This window comes from Notothenia rossii (assembly GCF_949606895.1).
Source record: "Notothenia rossii genome assembly, chromosome: 9".
Lineage (NCBI taxonomy): Eukaryota > Metazoa > Chordata > Actinopteri > Perciformes > Nototheniidae > Notothenia > Notothenia rossii.
The window spans coordinates 56,993,810-57,013,890 of record NC_136907.1 but is presented as its reverse complement, the minus strand read 5'-3'; the positions used below and the strand labels follow the sequence as shown (position 1 = coordinate 57,013,890).

Here is a 20,081-nt window from a genome sequence, read left to right as displayed (position 1 = left end):
CCTGAAACAAGCAATTACGGCTAATTCGTTCTTTTTAAAAAGACAAGGGGAAGCCATTTGTCCTCGATCACACACACACATGCACACACGAGCACAATGTGATAATATTCATGTCTCTACCCCCCCCTCCACAAACACTTAGGAGCTAATTATTGTTATTAGCATCATGGTTGAAATCCCTCCACAAGGACATGTCAGCACACTTCAACATCTGTACACTCGCTTTCTCTCATCAAAGAAACAAGGGAGACGGGGGGGAGAGGAGGGAAGAAGTGACACATAAAAATGTCCTGAGATCACCTTGAAAAGGCCTTAATCAAAAATGTTCCACACTTCCAAGTCATTTTGTTTCACACACAATGACACCATTTCACTGCAGTGGTAATTGCCTCTCGGAAAAATATTGGCTTAATATATACATGAATATTGATTTAGCCATAAGCAGCAGCACCGTTCCCATTATAGGCCAATGTGGCTCTGGTTTTACTATTATACCCATCACACGGTCATTATGAACAAACGTGTTTACTACAATGACAATATAGTTACCATAAAACATGGATTAGACTATGTCTTGATTCCTATTCAAGATGAATGCTATAAACATGGGTGAAGATCAATAAAGTATGGATTGACTTGCATATAATGCATGTCAATGGAGCAGCAGGACTGAATATAGGATATAATGCAAACAATGTAACTCAGTGCTATGGTTTACCTCTGCTCTGCAGGTTTGGTGGAATGTCCTTCAGCTCCTTCTGGGCAGATGCAAGATGGGACATATTACTTTCCCCATGGTCTGGATCTGTGCTGTGTTCCCCTCCCGGTTGTTTGCACCCCGACTACCTCCACAAGTAAGCATCCGTTACGCATCCTGATCAAATGCCCAAACCACGTTTGCTCTCTTCTTTTAACACAAAGGACCAGCAGCTCTACAGTGACCTCCAGAATCTGAGATAAAGTAGAAACAAAGCACCCTATAAAGAGTGAGTTTTGAGGGTTTACCTGGATCAGTACCTACTAGGGCAGGGCTATTCAACTACACATTCAGTTGGGCCAGATTTTATAACTACAAAATTCAGCTGGGCCAGACATTCAGCGGCCTGTAAAAAGCGGGTAGTGACACATTTTAAACAAACACATATTACTGCGATGAAAAACATGCAATTTTTATTCATTGTTCATCTAACAAAGGTAGGTCAAAAAGTGCATAAAAACACAACAAATTAGCATTAATTTAACAGAATCTGAAAAAAAAGTGCACAGTTGTAGCATTACATTTGTTTGCTTTAGAAGTCAAATATTCAGGTTATTTCTTTTTAACCAAGCACATCACGAAGTGCATTTACTGAATACAATAATAGCAGTCTTAATACATTTCCTGACATACAAAAAAAAAAGCTAAAGAGCTCCAATTCAACACAAAGAGGTAGTACTCTAGCAATACTATTTTTTCACTTTTCAAGTAATAACAAAAAAATCATACGTTTTGGTCACATTTGACCCAGACACATTACAAAGTGCAATTAAATGAATACAGAAAGAACTGTCAAGTTACCCTTCAGTGCACAAACCCATAACAAGGGATACGGGTAACTATATGAATGAATACTACACTACACGTCTACTATAGTAAACTAGGTGCTTACTATCACCTCATTTGTGATTTGTCATCGCTGACTTTCTCAATGGGAGAAGGGACATTTTTTGTTTTGAACAAGAGCAGTGATTTTTGGCTCATAGGATGTCAATGCAATCCTAAGACATTGGTGAAGAGTGCTGTCAGTCAGGGAGCAGCGAGTGCTACTTTTGATTGAGTTCATGTGTGAAAAGCTTGATTCACATGTGTATGTTGATCCAAACATACTGAGCACAGAGATCGCTACTTTCTGAACGTTAGGGAACTGCCGTTTTTTGACATCACTCCAAAACTTTGCTGGCCCGTTAGTGCGCTGCATGTCAATAAGTTCCAGTGTATATTTCCCCTTGTCGATGCAGGGGACCACTTCCTTTGCTCTGGTTGATGCGTCCCCCTCTATTGCAACAGTGAAGGGGTCTCTGGCAAAGCCCATCACCTCTGTGGGCAGAGCAAGTCCATCCAATCGACCGGCAAAGTTCTCTTTCAAACTCACAATGAAATCTGTAATCACATCCGTGATTTGTGCCGGAGATGTGATGTGTTTGGGGAGCGTCGGAAAATGCAGCATCCGACCCGTGCTCAAGTCGGTCGCGAAAAGGTCCAGCTTGACTTGGATCTGCTCCACAAGATCAATGACCGTTTTGTCTCTGTTTACGCTTCAGAGTTGAGAGAGACATGTTTTAGAGTTGCTATCATAGGACCACCGTTACTAGCACCACTAGATGCACTTTCAAAAAACGTGCTGCGTTGTGGTTTGGTGGTTTCTATGCAACGTGGAGTGTTGCGTTCATGGTCTGTACTAGTGTAGGAATTTGGCTATGGGAGGCTGGGCCACTCGGGAGTTGGTTCTGGGCCGCATCTGGCCCGCGGGCCGCCAGTTGAATAGGCCTGTACTAGGGTATGCAGAGTAAAACAATTTTACAGGTGATGCATCAATAAATCAAACTAAGCCAAGCATAAAAATAAATATCGTTTAAAGCTTTTATCAACTTTATTGCAACGTTTTCATCTCCCATTGCCTGACAAAGAACTCTAAAAGATTGAAACATAGAATTCAAATGGATTGAGACTCTGAGTTAACGCCATAGGCTAGACCTACAGTATGCAACATGTAACAACGTGTTAGACCTACTTTGGTGTTGGAGTACAACACAAAATGAAGCAAGTAGTAGCAAACCCCTCACTACATTCAATACTCTTTATAACAGTCATGACAGTATAACCCTTTGTTTATTTTTTGTTATGATGCAGTGCTAACGTCAGTAAGATCACGGCCTAAGTCACTTTGGCAACCCCACAATCTTTGCTGTTGTTTCAGTTTGATCATCTTAACATATTTTGCGGCTGCACTAGAAATATCTGCGCATCACATTCCTTTGTTACATTCTAAGAAATGGGCTAAACAACACAAACACTCACTGGCTGGCTTTTGTCGTGACACTTGAGGAGACACACAGTCCATATTAAGCTCACCATTTATCTGCCTTTGTTATTAACACAATGGACAGGTCTCAGCACTTGACTGCTTTTCAGTGTCTTCCACAAAGACTTACCGGAGATGCTACAGAATAAACACACCCACATACCCACACTCAGACACACAAAATTAACTGTTGTGCTCTCGTCTCTAATGTATCTGTCATATCTTGGGTAAGCCCCTTTGATCTCTCTCTCCGTCTCTCTGTGACAGCTGGCTTGCTGCTCACTGGTCCTAAATGAATTGATATTTCTTCTGGCCACTTGAATTTGTCACTTGACTTCTCGGTGTAATCTTCACTCCTTAGCGACTGCGCCGTCTGCTTGCGTGCATGTGCTCAGAAACCCGGGTTACACAGTTTTGTGCTTTGGATGAAAACACATGGCTAATAGAGTCGCTGACTGTCAGGCCGCCAAGTCAGGCAAAATGCCTCGAGAAGGCCTCCATGATGAACCTGTCAAAGGTGATCTAATTTTTCCTTCAAACGCTAACAATGAAACGTAATCGCCTGCAGCAGCATGACCAATACGGTGGAAGAGAAATCAGAATGTACTGGCTGTGTAAATGCCACTGTTTGCATTCACCTACAGTATGCAGGGCAAGAGTTGTGTTATTCTTAGCTTCTGACAGGTATTACGGTTACACATCGATTCTCTAAATGTCCCTGTCTGTCTAGCTTAGTGATGCAAGAACAGAACTTTTGTAAAACATCTAACATTTATGTAAAGCATTATTGTCAAAGAGGGTTAGTAAACTTGAGCATGGTGCATTTCTATAGTCCCTTTGAAAAGAAAATGTTTTGGAAGACGTTGGAGCAGAATAATGCTATAGTTTAGGGGATTACCGTATTTTCCAGACTATAAGTGGCACCTGAGTATAAGTCGCTCTTATCAAAAAGCGTGTCGTTAGGAGAAAAAAAACATATATAAGTCGCTTCGGTGTATAAGTCGCATTTATCCACTGAGGTCTTCATCCTCTGTGTCGCTGACACTCCGGGGGAAGTGTTTAACCGCGACACAGAGGATGAAGCAGCATGCCCTGCTCCGGGCTGTCCTCAGACTCTCCATCAGAATCAGCTCCGATTAGACTGGCCTTTCTGAATCCCGACAGGATGGTGTCGGTCGTCACTGAAGTCCATGCTGTGTCGATTCATCCAACAATATCCTGGAAAGTTACGTGACGCATCCTCCCAGTTCTTATTATACATCCATGATCCTCCCGGTTGCTGTGACTTTTTTCTTCTTCGGTGGTACAGCAGTTTTTAGTTGTTATGATTGTATACAGTGCCATCTATTGGCCGGAGTTTGAACGCAGTCGGACATACATACAATATACAATATATAAGTCGATTCGGAGTATAAGTCGCAGGACCAGCGAGACAGGTAAAAAAAAACACGACTTATAGTCCGGAAAATAGGGTATTACTGACCTCAAAAGATCTTTGTGGAACTTGGCTGGAACTTGGCTCCCCGCAGTGTAATATTGAAGCATATCAATCAAACGAAAGACAAATGTTTTGTTAGTTTGGTTTCATATCTACTCAGCAGTGTTGGGACTTAACGCGTTACAAAGTAACGCCGTTATTTTTGTCAGTAACTAGTACTCTAACGCATTACTTTTTGAATTCAGTAACTCAGTTACCGTTACTACATGGTGCGTTACTCCGTAATTTTTTTTATATAGTCTTGGCTCCCAGACGTTGGTGAGCGGCGCCAACAGCAAGGCGAACAGAGATGAGAACTGTATTTAAGTACAGTACTTGAGTAAATGTACTTAGATACTTCCTGTGTCACATGCGGAGCCGCGCTGTGGGCATGTTTGTGTTTACTAACAAGACTATCGTGGCGGCGGCGGAGCTCAAGTCGAGTCTCTCCGCCTGGAGATATGCTCACTATTTCACTTTTGTCGAGCACGAAGAAAAGAACGTTTTAGTTAAATGTAAGTTGTGTCTTGGCGGGTCAAAGATCCTATCTACTGCCCAAAACAGCAATTCAAATCTGTTGAAACATCTGCAGAAACAACATGCTGGGACGAAGCTAGTAGCTAAGACCACAGACCCATACTCATCCGACGCCACTCCACCTCCACCTAAGCAACAGCGGCTGGATTTTAACCGAGAGACTGCTAGCCAGGGAAAAGTTGATAAAGCCATTGCACGGTATGATGTAGAAAACATGCAGGCTATTTCTACTATTTCTATTGCTATTTCTTGATCAACAGATTGTATTATTCTCCAATGCAACAACAGTACTGAAATGAAGGCTATAAGGGCATTAATGGGAGCCCTTTTTTTAAGTAACTAATGCGTTACTGTTCACAGTAACGCATAGTAACTAGTAATGGTAACTAGTTACTGGTTTTCAGTAACTAGCACAACACTGCTACTCAGTGATATGATAAAGATATATTTTGCGTATATAGATCAACCAAAGCCAGTATGCTATCTGTGTATGTGATACAGTACAGTACGTGAGGGTCCACTTGAGCCTTTATGATCACAATCAGTAGGGTTCGCTACTTGGCAATTCTCGATAACTCCCCTCAAGAACCAAAAATGAAATTATTCAGCATGGCAAGTGTAGTTAGTTTTTAAATGTAATTTATTCATATCAGTTTGTATCTGTTTTAAAATATCAAAGTCCGTAGGTTTAACAGGTAGACCAGAAGAAGTATTAGTTAACGACTTACAACATGTACATTTCCATTAAAATGAAACAAATCACATACTCAACCTCCCATCTGTTCCTGGCTTTCCTTCAGTCTTTATATATCCATCTGTGTTGGTATCTGTCTGAGTCCAATCACTCCATATCTCCATCAAAAGCACGCTTGAGGAATATGGCACAATAATATTCAGCATAAAATCAATGGCTTGTTTAATTTAAACAGGGAGGAAGTGGGAAGGCTGGGTAATTGCAGAGAAAGGCCCACAAATCAGCCGTCCTTGTTATCCCATTTGACGGACCATTAAACGTCTGCAGAAATAAACATTATTTTTAGCTTAACTACCAGCTTCTGCTGGCTATGGCGTGGACGGACAAATCGTTCCAACAAAAAAATAAAGAAGGAGGACAAAAGTCTGGGTTGTTTGTTTATGCAATCATGTTTGTATTTATTCCCTATATTTAAATTGACAGCTGACCGTTTTTGATAGATCCATTGAAATATATAAACAAAACAGTTTTTTATATTAAAGGCATTGCTAGAAAATACGTAATGTAATCAATTGCTGGGACAAAGTTTTATACTGATGTTGAAGCCAATGCAAAGTATTGTTATAGTTATTTTGTTGTGAACATGAGAACTTCATTAGGAAACCATCTCAAATCCGAAATACAAAGTCAATAATATTTTCAACAACATGCTTTGACCTCAGTAGTCAATGATTTAAAAAAAGCTACTAATAACTTAATTAAAAGGCTGGCACATCACACTTCAGCTACAAACAAATCCCGAAAAGTCCTTTATTTCATCTTGGTTTTGAGCAACCAACCACACAATGATTTAATTCTAGAACAAAACGGATGCATTTCCAATGGTCAAACCCATTGGGAATACAATGGAGCAGCAGCAGGGACAGTTTGAGTGGAGGCAGTAATATGGAGATTACTTGGACTATGAAATAGGATGGTTTTACTGGGTAGATGATGATAGAAGGAGGCCTCTTCACCATCTCCACCTGACTGACTGAGAAAATTACTCTTTCCCTATCTGTCACTGTAGTAACCCCCAGTGCCCCTCCAACCCCCACCCCTTATATTTATCTCTGTTTGAGAGAACAAAGCAGATGTATGTTAGATACCCTTGCAACCTCCCCCAGCTCCTCTCCTTTCTCACAGATAAGACGTTTTTTTTATGTTGCCCTTGATAAATGTTCCCCCGAGGAGATGTCAGAAATTAACTTTATCTGGTCTTTAATTACGATACATGTGCTTTGATGCATCTCTCGTCCCCCCCTCCTCCCAAACCCCAACATCACCCTCAACAGCCCACCCCCGACACTGTCATTTTCAAAGCTATTTTAAGACAATGTGTGATTATCTGTGACATTGCTTGACATGTGCCTCAAGACTGTCTCTCTCTTCACTATCTCCGCTCTCTCCCTCCGCCTCCCGCTCTCTTTCTTTCTCTCTCTCTCTAATCAAAAAGCCAAACCATGCAGACAGCTCAGAGCAAATAACAAGTCACTCCCTGCGGATGTTTGAAGATGACGGAGCGACCAGAGCGACGACGGAGGAAATGCACTCTGATGTTTCCCAGTCTTGAAGCCAATGCGATATTTCAACCAATAATTTTTTACCAGTATTTTCAGATTTGTTCCTTCATCCACGGATATGCATGAGATATTTGTAATGTGGCAATAGATTTGGACCTTATTCCAAATGCTAGGATTGTATAACTTTACAAAAGTAGAGATCAAGCACGCACAAATTCCATGAGTTTTGGGTTAGGCCAATAAGTCCTTAAACTGAACGTATACAGTAAGTTTCAAACTACTCAAACATCATATTATATAACTGCCATGTGTCAATATCAGTATAGCATTTAGGACAACTAAAAAATTATTCTCATAAACCTCTTCGGATTTGACATCTCTGGTAAGAGCTGATTCAGTTTAGGCAACTAAAAACAATATTGTTTTAGTGGAAAAGTAATAACGATGATTAAAAGAAACCAAAGTTGGAAGTTTGTTGGTAACAGCTGTCTCCCGTGTCAAAAGTGCATGATTTCCATCCTTCTTGACCTCACAACAGGCTTTGATGGCAATGTAACAAGTGTGTGCAGCACACCCCATTCCTGTCATAGACATGCTAATAAAGTTAGCCTCTTTACTAACCATAACCATGATTATTCTCTATTCCTAACAAGAAATAACCCTAACCATGAATAAGAAATGCTGGTGTGGTTGTAGCGTAGGTGTCAATAACCTAATAGCAGTTTTTGGGAATTGTCCATAATCAAAGCTCTTGTTTGGCAGTAGAACTTGAACATTGGTTGACAATCAAAGTGTTAATATAAAAATAGTCTTTCATCATGAAAAAATTATGGAAACCAACCACGCTCATCAAAACTGTACATTAACTTGCTAGGAAATAGGGGCAAATGTGCCTGGGGGTACAGTTATTCACTGACAACTGGGACAAATCAATTACGATAAAAATTTGAATCTCCTATTATTAAACCCAATTTATAATACTGTACTACTATAGTACAGTATACAAGTTTTATATAAATCCTATAGGATATAGAAAATTCTGAAGCTAGAATCTACGGAGCATTCCAGCCTTTTTGTATTTTCCTAATTAGGTTTATCTCTTATTTACCCCTCCCACCACCATTTCTTGTTGCAAACCAAACTAATGACAGCGAATGTTTTAAAATATAGAGCAGTCAAGTCTGAAAGTGAGGACTGGGACAACGTCAACATTTATATTAAAGCAGGTTTAGATGCCAAGCAGTGAAACATTGATGAAATTACCCATCTACCTCCCCTCAGATGGTTGCCCATGTATCATAGCCAGAACAAATACCACGTAATTACATAATTAATCAGATCATGTATGTTTCCTTTCCCTCCCTTCATTTTTTTCCTTCTTTTGTACAAGAGTCAAACGCATGTAATCACTTGTTCTGTAATGTAATCTGATCAGGGCCATGTAATTCTTCATTTTCCAACAGCTCCCTGGAGCAACGGATCTGAGAGCGAGATGAATGCGGCTGAGCCTCTGTCCCTCCTCTCTTTCTCTCTCTCTCTCTCTCTCTCTCTAAATGTGGCTCCTTCAGTGTGGTTAACCGCTTGGCTGTGTTTCTGCTGGCAGCTGCGCCTCCCGCCACAAGACAATACCTGTCCTCCTCACTTGTCTCTCCATCTATCTATCCATCCATCCATGCTCCACTTTCCTTTTCACCTCCCCATCTTTATCTCCTCCAGTCAGCTATCCCCATTCGCTTCAGTCTCCTCATCCTCCCCTTTCGTCCCTCACTTCTCCTTCCTCCCTCCCTCCAGTGGCGACACCAACCATCAGGTCCCATCTATCTGTGTGTACGTCAGCAATTAGAGCGTCGTGGCAGCCAAATGCCAGCCATGTCCCCAAGCTACACACACACACTCAAAGGCTATGCCCCAACAAAACAGGGAGAGAACAAATCACACCATCATTTATAATCTCGCTGCGCTTAAATCTAATTATATTACAGACATATGGATTTGGCGGCATGCACGGCCGGGTGCTATAAATTCCACCAATCGTAAATTATTAAAGGAAAGATAGAAATGACCGTTGCCTGTCCGGATTAGCTGTAAATCACACTCAAACATGGTTTGTTTAAGGAATTAAGTCCCACGTGGTGTGAAGGACCTAACAGGGTATTACTTTAGTCACTGGGTGGTAGGGAGGGTCAAGTTTGAGCTGCCTTAAAATATCAGAGGATTACAGGTTCAAGTCATAAAATAGACCAGGGCCTCCCGCTAGGAAGCCTTTTCTTTATCTGTGCATATACCAGCAAGCTCAAAAAAGAGAAAAAACGGTTTCACTGCTTCACTAAAGAACCTTACTTTTCCACCCAATTGCTGTGTTCTGAGAAAGCCTGATAGCCAAGGAAAAGAGCAACACAAATAAAGCAGAAACCCACAGTTTGTAACAGCCTCTCCACTCTTCCTGCCTCAGTCCAGCCCTCCTGGCTCAATCTTTGAAAAAGTGGAATTCAATTTAAGGATAAACTCGGCCAAGCAAAGGTGAAAGCAGGCCGTGAGAGGGCAGCCCCGGCCCTCTGCTGTCAGCTCGGCTTTTCATTATCGCTATGTCACTTCAGAGGAGATGTGAGGGGTTTCATAACACAAGGACATGACTCAGTTCAGATGGAAGCTAAGAAATCTGCTGAAAAATACAGAGTCCTTGTGTTAACCTGTGTCTGCTAACACACAATGCTGTACACTCATGCAAGGGGAGGTCTGGGTGTGATAGTAGATGGCTTATCAATCATTACTTGCATCTAGAAGTGTACAAGTTAGGTTTGAATGAGTTTTTTTTATTCTCAGAATGAAATAAACAGATACATTTGCTAATTGTATATATCCAAGGCCACGTTCAGCACTGTATGAACATTGGCAGCCAATTCCTTTAATGAGACTGTGTTGACCAAACAAATAAATGCAAACGCCCATTTTTCACAGATCTTTTTTATAATCTCTTTATAGAGATGTTTCCATAAGAATGCAGAATCTGTGGGCATGGGGACATGCTTTAGCTAGGCATCTTGGTTTCCGCTTGCAGTCCGAGTACTGACTAATCCATTTTGGTCAAGCTTTGGTCGAATGCAATTTAACATTCTATTTGGGAGCAATAGCAGGAAACCATTGGCCAAAATGCATTCTCTGAGCATATTCGTCTGACCATTTTCTTGATACTATGAAACCCCCCAAATATTGCCCCTTGCCCCAAGAGGCTTAACACTGTCCGATTTTTAGCAGATGCATTGAGATTATACGTTATAAAGTGAACACCAGGTTTTTCTTCTTTTGAAATGTATTTTATGCATAGAGTAGTGTATATACCAGTATCCTGGTGTACACTGAAACGTTGGCAATTGTGACAGTAAAAATACTAGTGTGGTGTGGCACCCCCTCATTGTGACCAGCCTCATTCAAATGAATGGGAGGGCTGTGTCTTTTACCACAGGACAAAAGTCAGCCTCAGCATTGCTCTGGGTAATCCACAGAGCATGCTCTCAATAGAAAGCAGTCCACAGTGAAATTTATAGAGTTTCATAAAACACTGATTGAGGCAAAAAAAATGAGGCCTTTTAAACTTTTTTAAGATAATTGTTCAATGTTGCAGGCACAAACCAAATCACATTTACTTCCATTGTTGTAGAGACTGATCAGTTAAACATATTGGGAAATAAAACTGTTATAATCTTACACACCTATAAGCCAATGCATAGTATCCCTTCTCCCTCTGATATCTACATTGGGAATGCCTTTGCTTTAAGACTGGGATGCCTCAGCAGTGCAACAGGTGCTATCAAAGTGCTTCCTAGTCAATACACACAGAGCCAGCATTTAAAAACATCAGAGGGAGGGGCTAAAGAGAGTGGCATTAGACTTTGAATGGAGAGGGATCTAATACATGGATGGTCCTCTTCCTCAGTCAGCCCATTGACTCCAAACTGAGCCTATTAGCAAGACAACACACCACTAATGGCACTGCTACTGCAGCTACTGCCCCTCATGTGTATGGAGACCACACACACACTCAAGCCTCTTCACTTTTCCCACGCTATTGTTACCTACAACAACGGTGTATTATAGCGTTAAACCAGATCAAAGTTCCATTAGATAACCATCCAAAGTCTCCTATGATGAACTGTGTGAGGGAGACCTCATTTTGGGGCATTTAAGATCTACGACGTTCAGATTAAATATATATATATATCCTTTATATGTATTTATATATATTCAATCTGAAAGAAAATACAAATGTATCTACAATTAACTTACTTTCTGTTTCTTTTTATATGAAATTGATTCACACTGTCATTGCAGGAGTTTCCACTTCCAGTTTAGCAAATGAAAAGTTTTCTCCACTCTGTATCCTCTCCATTGCAGTAAAAGGCTTTTGGCCCATGCACCCCACCACTAGTTTTGACTTTAGTTCTAATTTTCTGATTTGCTTGATTGTGCTCATGAATGAGCTCCTTTTAGATAACATTTATCAGTTGTTTTATCCTTTCTGGGCCAAGTCTAAACCAAGCCTCAAAAACACAATTGTGCCACTACAGCACCAAGGGTGTACTAGTAGTTATACACTGAAAGGAGTATACTACAGAAGAAGACAGTACTAAGCTGTTTGTAATGTTTTATCAATTCCACATGTGACCAGCAGGGGGGTGTAGTGGAGAGGAAAACAGGCTCGAGGCTTCTCTTTTCCTCTGTTTTACACACAGACCCCCAACACAAACACAGAGACACACTTTATGCTCAAAAGCTATATTATAAACACCCCATAAAATCTGATATATTCCAGGGCTAATAGTTTGGGGATAAAACTTGTGTCTGTACTTTGCCTTGTTGACTAAAATAGTGGTCAGAAAATGTTATTAATGATAGAAGGTGCATTCAAGGAGCTTTTCGTAATTTGTTTTTACTTATGAGAGAGTGTACAGTCACAACAGTTATGCAAGTTCACTTTTATCTGAATCAATATAAATAATACCTTTCAAAAAGATAACTTCATTACAACCAACCCCAGATGCCAGGGGTCTTCTTTTTTCTTTTCTTTTTTAAACAACACCGGTTTGAAAAATAAATAAATTCTGAAGAGGAAGTTTGAAGAATTTCTCAAAATGAAACAGCTCACTATTCTTCGTGCCAACCTTTCCCATCATGCTTTATTTGAAAATATCTTTGAAGTTTTGGTTAATCAACGCCAGGGGACTTTGCCACAGAGCTGCCGGTTTAGTGAACTTCCCTCTGTGTGACTAACTTCAGTCTGTAGTGCGCACTTTATAAGAGTGTCTAGTCCACTTCTTTTTCTTAAGAGGTGGACTTCATTGGCTTTATGGCAAGCAGTCTCTCTAACGGGTGAAAGAGAAAGAGAGGGAGGGAGAGCGAGAGTGTGAGAGAGAGAGTAGGGGGATAATTCATTCACTTTGCGCACAAAGCGCAGTGGAAATCACCCAGGGGAACGAACCAGCAGAAACAGGGGAGAGGCAGGAGGGTGGGGTGTCCACACATGCACATGGATACAAAAAATAATAATACTAAAAATGAAATGTATCCTCTGATCAATTCTCCTCGTTATGTCTCTTTTTCGTTGGAACTACAAGAATAAAGACACATGTTATGTTTTTTTGACTGTAATAGCAGAAATATTGTCACAGCTGACATTATCTTACACCCATGAACACTGTCCGGTCCCTTGATCTCACGCAGAACAGGAAACAGAGTGGTGTCTGAAGGTTGTGTCCCTCTGTGTGGTCAGTTTTAAAGCTAGATTAAGATTTTGTAATAGAAAACTAAAAAGTGTATTGTTAGATAATAAATTTAGCGATATTGTGTGTTCCCGTGTGCTTGTCTTTCGTCAGTGAGCGACCCGAGCGCTGCGCGGCAGCACTGAACCTCGAGACGCTCTGGACCCTGGACACCCCTCCCTCCCCCTCCACCCCCACACTCCCAGCTCAGCCTCGCGCAGCCCGGCTCCCAGCCTCACACACGTCGCCGTTGAGCACTGTGAGACCCCCACTCCCCCCTCCTCCTCCTGCTCCCCTCACACCACCGCCACCACTGCCTGCCACCATCTCTGCGGTCCTGCCTCCCTCCCCGGCTTCACTCCCCTCTCCTCACTGATCGTCCCTCTCGGTGTTCCAGCGGAGGGGCTGCATGCGCGATCGCGCTATTGATACCCACTTTACACTGTGTTTGTGGAAAGTCAGCCTCTCTCTCTCACTCCCTCCCTCGCTCTCTCTCTGTCCTCCTCTCTGGCTGCGCTTTGGTAACCTAACAGGGAGGTGTTAACTACTTTTGCTTCCACAAAGCGCCTCCCGTTATCTCCGGTGCTGCTGCGCAAGAGCCAGAAGGGCCACTGCTACTGATATTCCCACCCCGCAGAAAAAAGTTTTCGGTTTGTTGTGAGGATAAAAAAAGAAGAAGCCGGAAACGGAGGAGTCGTCTGGTAAAGGAGCGGATTCTGCCACGGCGAGGTGAGTAACACTGACTGGCTTTTTGTTGTTGTTGTTTGGTTTGGTTTGAAGCTCTTACGGTTTGTGTTTCCACACCTTGCTTGCGTCCCGCGGCTTCTTTCTGGTTTGGAAGCAGATTTCGAGTCCTCTCAATAAACTTTCTCCGGGATTTTACGCTTTGGTCGCTGCTCGCGGTGGCGTTTCCACGCGTTTACATATACATAATTAGACAAAGTCACGGAACGGTCTGTCTGCGTTTGGACTCGGACTTTCACGCCTCTGTGCGTGTACGTTTACATAAGTCTATGTCTCTGGAGTGGTATGCACGCGTGTGCGTGTTTATTAGACGTTCCCAAACAAGAAAGTGGTTTCTTGACACGCACTTGAATTGTTCAGTAGTGCGTGTGTCATTACCATTAACACAGATTAACAAGCGATATTACATTACAGGTCCTGCACGGCCACACTCTGCAACTGATATTTAAACTACAACTCTTCATATTCATCTTGATATGACTTATGATGAAGGAGAGTTATATATTTCAGAATTAATGATTAGATCCGCAAATTATTCTCAAACATTAACGCACAATAATTACAAATTGAATCAAAGCCTCAGGGAAAATAATATGTATTACTGTCGCAGAGCTACCAAATCATTCTCAATATGCTGCTCCTGACAAATGAACGTTAGTCGGCAGGTCTGTACTGATTGTTTTTATTTAACACTTGAGTTTTAGTTGTAGTTGTTTACATGAAGACTATAGTGGTTATAGCTGCCTGTATAATTCCATCGCTGGTTTTCAGTTAAAGTTACTATTGCTTTGCAGCAATAAAGTGCTCATAAGGGTGAGGACATGAGGCTTAAACCGCATTATGGCCCTGATATCTGGGGTCTATAAAGCATCTGATGAGCCTGATTTAAATGAATCAGTTACAATGGACCACAACCATGCTGATATCATTTTCATAAACGAATTTGTGTTTTATTCCCGGGTCTACTTTTCTTCATCCAACTGTGACTGTAGTAGGCTAATTAAAATAAAAAAAATGCAATTAGGCCTACTAAAGCATTGTGAAAAAGAACAAAAATGGAAAGTAGAAGGGAAAAGAATACAAACGTTTTTGTACAGAAAAACCTCCACCCATAAGCGTGAGAAATCAAGTCCTTAAATGCAAAAACAAATTATTCTCAGTTTGTCTCAAAGATAAACAGACGGCTTCAATTAAAAAAAAGACGACTCGCTGCGTAGCATGCGCGTGCACGCACACACACACAAGTCTGCACACAGTTGGGAAACACCTGTTAACTAGGGAGCCACTATAATTTACATGCTCCCCCTAAATAAGCAGCGCCCAGCCAGCGGAAGTCCCGGGGGCCTTCCAGCTTCATGGCCGAGCACAGTGAGCCAAAATCGGCTTCCCGGAGCGCCAAGTCCCGCTGCTGCTGCGTCGATCCACCGGATACAACATCCACTTTTCATTTACCTTTTCGGCATTCTGCCGTGAAGACTGGATTATTTATTTTAACAGAATAATTATAAAAACAATGAAATTCTCACGCCTTTATACTAAGAGTTTTTTTCTTTCATTTGTAGGTATAGTTCCTCTTTTTATTTTCAAATAGTCATGGCATGACATTCGTTTTGGTTTTTGTATCTTTTTTTGTTGTTAATGAAGTTCTTCTTCGGTGTTACGGGTGTAGGCTACTGTATACAATGAAAATCGTGGATGAAATCGACTTTCTTTTTATTTCTTTTGTCAGTTTGACTGATAACTTCTGATCTTTCATAGACACATTTTCCCACTATTTATGTTCCCTGTTTTAGTTCTCTACTTGTGTGTTCAACATGTCTTTATCGCATGCATGTCGTTTTTTTAATATTTATTTTTGGTTTGGTTTTGGAACGACCTCACTGCAAACAAGTGAGCAGTCTCGCCCGGATCAACGCGCACTGCCACACAAAACACCCAGACCAGGGAATAATAAAATGTCAAGTGTGGGAAAAACGCAGCGGACCTATTAGTAGTAATTTTCAAGTTGAAAAGTCCTCTCATTGCCAGCAATAAATAGCGCGTAAAAACACACTTTTAGAGGCGGGTCATTGAACTCACACTGTGAAGATTGAATTATAGTTCCTGAAAAATCCCAAACTCCAAATCCCAGATTCAGTGAACCCCCTTGCGATTAATGATTTCCAATTGATTATATTGATTGGTCAGATCAACCAACCCTTCACTTCTAAGGACCAGCCGAGCCCTTTCCTTTCTTACAAACCCACATTAGCGAGCCATAATTATCTTTAAAAGTGGGAAATTAGACGGGAATGGATAAATTACAGGAACAAAATGTCCACATTTTAATTTAATCAAATACAGTAAATATATGGCGATTGGTTTCCGGGAAGTTTATGTTTTGCACATTTCTTATTAACACCTGATGATGAAGTAAGGCGAGCACCTGTAGCCTAATTATCCGTAAATGAAACATGCATTTCTCCATTAAAGGCGATGATACACAGCCCATTCCTCTATATATGACACACATCACTATGCATTTATTGGATCAATAATTTAGATGATTCATGTAATGCAGAGTATAGCTTTATTTCATATATATTTGTAATTTTTGCACACGGTTTTATAAATTGAAATTGATATTTAGTTGCTATGTATTTAATGATATGTTAATGATAACAAATCGGATTTGAAGGATAGATTTCTGGCCCATTGCTTAAAATGTATTTAAACGAGCATTTAAATAGGACGCTGTTTATTATTAATTAAAACAAATTCAAGCCTGATTTTTTCCTCATACGCATGATTATATTTCGATTTATTTAAGCATGTTTTGAGGTTTTACTGTAATCTAGAGTGATGCAACACTTTTTCAGTTTATCTATTTTATGTTAGTGATTTACAGGCCGCCGCTTGTTTCATCTCCACATTTAAACGCGATTAGAACAGCTTGATATTTTTCTTTGATAGGTTGTAGAAGTCTAATTTTTGATTTTATGAATGTTTAAATATGAGCTTTCCGTTCGCGTTACAGTCTGTTCGGTATTATTAATTATGTATTTGGAGCCTTGGGATTACACAGATATAAATCACAATAAGGATGCCCATTTTCAATTATAATATTATGTTTGTAATGGTTTGACACATTCAAGTATAGCCTACCAAACGAGGCATAATGCACATTTGTTTTCTCAACCAATTCAACCCTCTATATTTGATTAATTCACCCCATGTCTGTGTTTTCCTCACTTCGTCATTTAGGCCTCATCTCTTTCTCTAACCTTCCCAAAGGAGTAGTCTGTATAGGCGTAAAGAGGGGGGGAAAAGTGTCGTGGTTGGAGTTAAAGTAGCAAAAGATGATTTATTTGTCAGCGTTTTCGATTCAACCCCCTCCACCACTTCCTCCCCCTTCTCTCTCTCCCCCCCTCTCAGCAGTCAGCTGTTATTGCCCGCCATTGATCTCTCCATGCTCCCCTCCTTTGCGCAGCGAGAAGTGAACTAAAATTAATGTCCATTTCACACCTCTTCTGCTGGATCGATGGCCGCAGGGAGAGAAGTTTATTTTAATTTGGCTCCGAAGAAGCTCCACGTCCGGGAGACACACTCACGAAAATCCTCCCACCTGCTTAATTATCAGGAAACCAGTTAACTCTCGCTTTTATCGCCACGTAGATAATCATTAAGTGGCTAGCGAGGAGCTTCAAAATCCTATTCATCAGATCAGGATGTTTTATTAGAGAATTAAAACAAGTTTTGTTTTAATGTTGAAGAGGATTTCTGTTGCAAGTTTTATTTACCGTCACCTTCCTATGAAAAAAAACCTCTCCCGTTTCCACCTGTTCTCCCTCCTGTATATTTCCTATTATGTATTTGGGGCCTTTTCAACATTTTTGAAAAGTATATTAAGGCGTCACGTCGCGCGCCTTATACCCCCCACCCCCTCTTCTCCCCCCTCCCATAACATGACACCGATAGTAAATTAACCATGGATCGCTCAGTCGCGAGTTTGATGACCCCCCTCGGTCTATTAAGTCCTATCAATATGCACTAATTCCTCATTCTTTATTAAAAGCAGAAGCAACTCCCCCCCCCCCCCCCCCTCCCCTTTTTTTATACATTTGCCCCCCACCCCTCCCTTTCCTCTGCGTGTGCTTTATTATTTTGTTGTGCTAATAAACACTACATACGCAGAGCTAATTTGACATGCAGACGGTAATTGAAATAAACGCGTCGCCGGTAAATAACAAGTGTTTGAACACGCGCAGACTCGGGAGCGGCTCACCTCGGAGAGGACGCGCGTGCTGCTCGGTTTGCATCCCCAAAAACTTTCTGTCATTGTTGTCTCGTTATCGCTGCTATAATCACCGTAATTGAGTGCGAGGAGCCGGACGCAATCATTTAATGGGTGGATATTGTAGGGCTGTCTCGCTTATCCAAACCAACCAAATGCTGTTTTTTTTCTTGTATTCCCTCAATGGAAATTGCAGCCTGTCCGCCACGCACATTGAGTTTTGAGGCAATTCTGATTGATTTGTTGTTTTAGCCCTGCAACAAAAGTTACATTTTTCACACACCATTACTTCCACATCTAATATTTAGACTGCATTCATTTCATTATTTTTGTCACTGTTTGAAGACATTTAGACATTTCTTAACTTTTTGACTATTCAAAGTCATTTACATATGAATTAGCGAGATTTCTACGTATTTCACCAGATAAAACAAGTAGTATACAATTATATGAAGCATCCTATTCTCTTGTCATATTTTAGAAAATATATGGACTTCAAAACAAACATCTTTATTTCCCTAATTGATCTTAAAGACATGATTATTTCCTACAAAAAAAAGCAGATAAGAATCCTCCTGACTGCAAATTTGCAAGCAGAGCCAGTTATTCCTTTTATTGATGACAGGAAAGCGGAGTAGCTCATGTCCAGTCGTTTTCTATCGGAAGGAAATCAGTCCATGTACAGTAGGGGATGCAGCGCCGTGTTAAATGGTTTGATTGCATTGGAGAAGGCAGCCACTGGTAATGCCGTTACAGGGGGAAATATCAGTCGGAGACGCGATCGGCAACAAGAGAAAGTCAAAGAATTAGCCTAATGGCGGGGGAGAGGAGTTGTGTCGGATGTCAGATACTTTCTATTCTCCATATTGCTCTGTGTCTCTTTCTCTCTGCGTCCATCCCCCTTTACCCCCCGCTGCCACATCATATCTCTCTCAGGTTTCCCCCACCTCCCCTCCTCGAATCGTCAATTACACCGTGAGCCAGATCACAAGCTCCCTGCTTGGAAAATAAGCTAATATCTCCACCCCTCCCTCCCCCTTTCCTCTCACACCTCCCCAGAAGACACTGTTGGTGCATTTGCAACCATCGATTGCAGATAGGCAGTATTTGTGTAGCCTACTTATCATTTTACCCCGTGCAGCCAGCCGGGCATCCAGGCGGGAGACTGATCCATGCAGCCTGATCTAACCCAGCGACGCATAAACACACACACACACACACACACACACACGCACATTTATGCATCTGCATGACCACACACAGGGCAGTTTGATATTCACGCTGTAAGATCAGCCTTTTGAGAGGTAAAATATGTAGTTGTTGGTCGAGCATCCTCTGACGTTTGGCCTCAATGCTAGACACGTCATTTCCCGACAGGCATTAAAGATGTTTCCCATTGTTCTTATTATTGTTATTAACTCCACAATAGAGGATTATTACTGCGGAATCTGTGAGTGAAAGCAGTGTACCTGGCAACCGTTTTTTCTTTTTCCTTGTTAAACTTGAGCTAATTGGCTTGCACTAGCCTGTAGTACACACCGGCCAGCCAGCCGCCTGTCTGCCTGCCAGCCAGTGAGATTAGTGGCTGCTGTTGTACACGCCGGCACAGCACAGCAATAAAGAGTCATAGCAGGGCGGCTGGTGCCACACACACACACACACACACACACACACACACACACACACACACACACACACACACACACACACACACACACACACACACACACACACACACACACACACACACACACACACACACACACACACACACACACACACACACACACACACACACACACATACACACACACACACACACACACACACACACACACACACACACACACACCACACTCCTGCAGGACAGATAGCTCCGTCACCTGTCGGTCAGCGGAGACACACTGGTGTCATCTGTCAGGCTTGTACGTTTTTTGTGTGTGCGTGCCTTGTCTATGAAAAGTATAATACGGTAT

General features: G+C 41.5%; 1 protein-coding gene across 11 annotated transcripts in view; it reads left to right on the top strand.

The window, feature by feature from the left end:
- Positions 1-20,081, top strand: part of rnf220a (ring finger protein 220a) — a 294,921-nt gene that overhangs the window by 108,683 nt on the left and 166,157 nt on the right. For 8 of the 11 annotated variants that reach the window (XM_079648068.1, XM_079648065.1, XM_079648062.1 and 5 more), the window contains 2 exons: positions 732-854; positions 13,203-13,817. The gene's annotated coding sequence lies outside the window, so the exon portion shown is untranslated. Of the gene's footprint in view, positions 1-731; positions 855-13,202; positions 13,818-20,081 lie in introns of those variants that run through there. The other 3 variants (XM_079648067.1, XM_079648064.1, XM_079648063.1) reach the window with 3 other exon arrangements.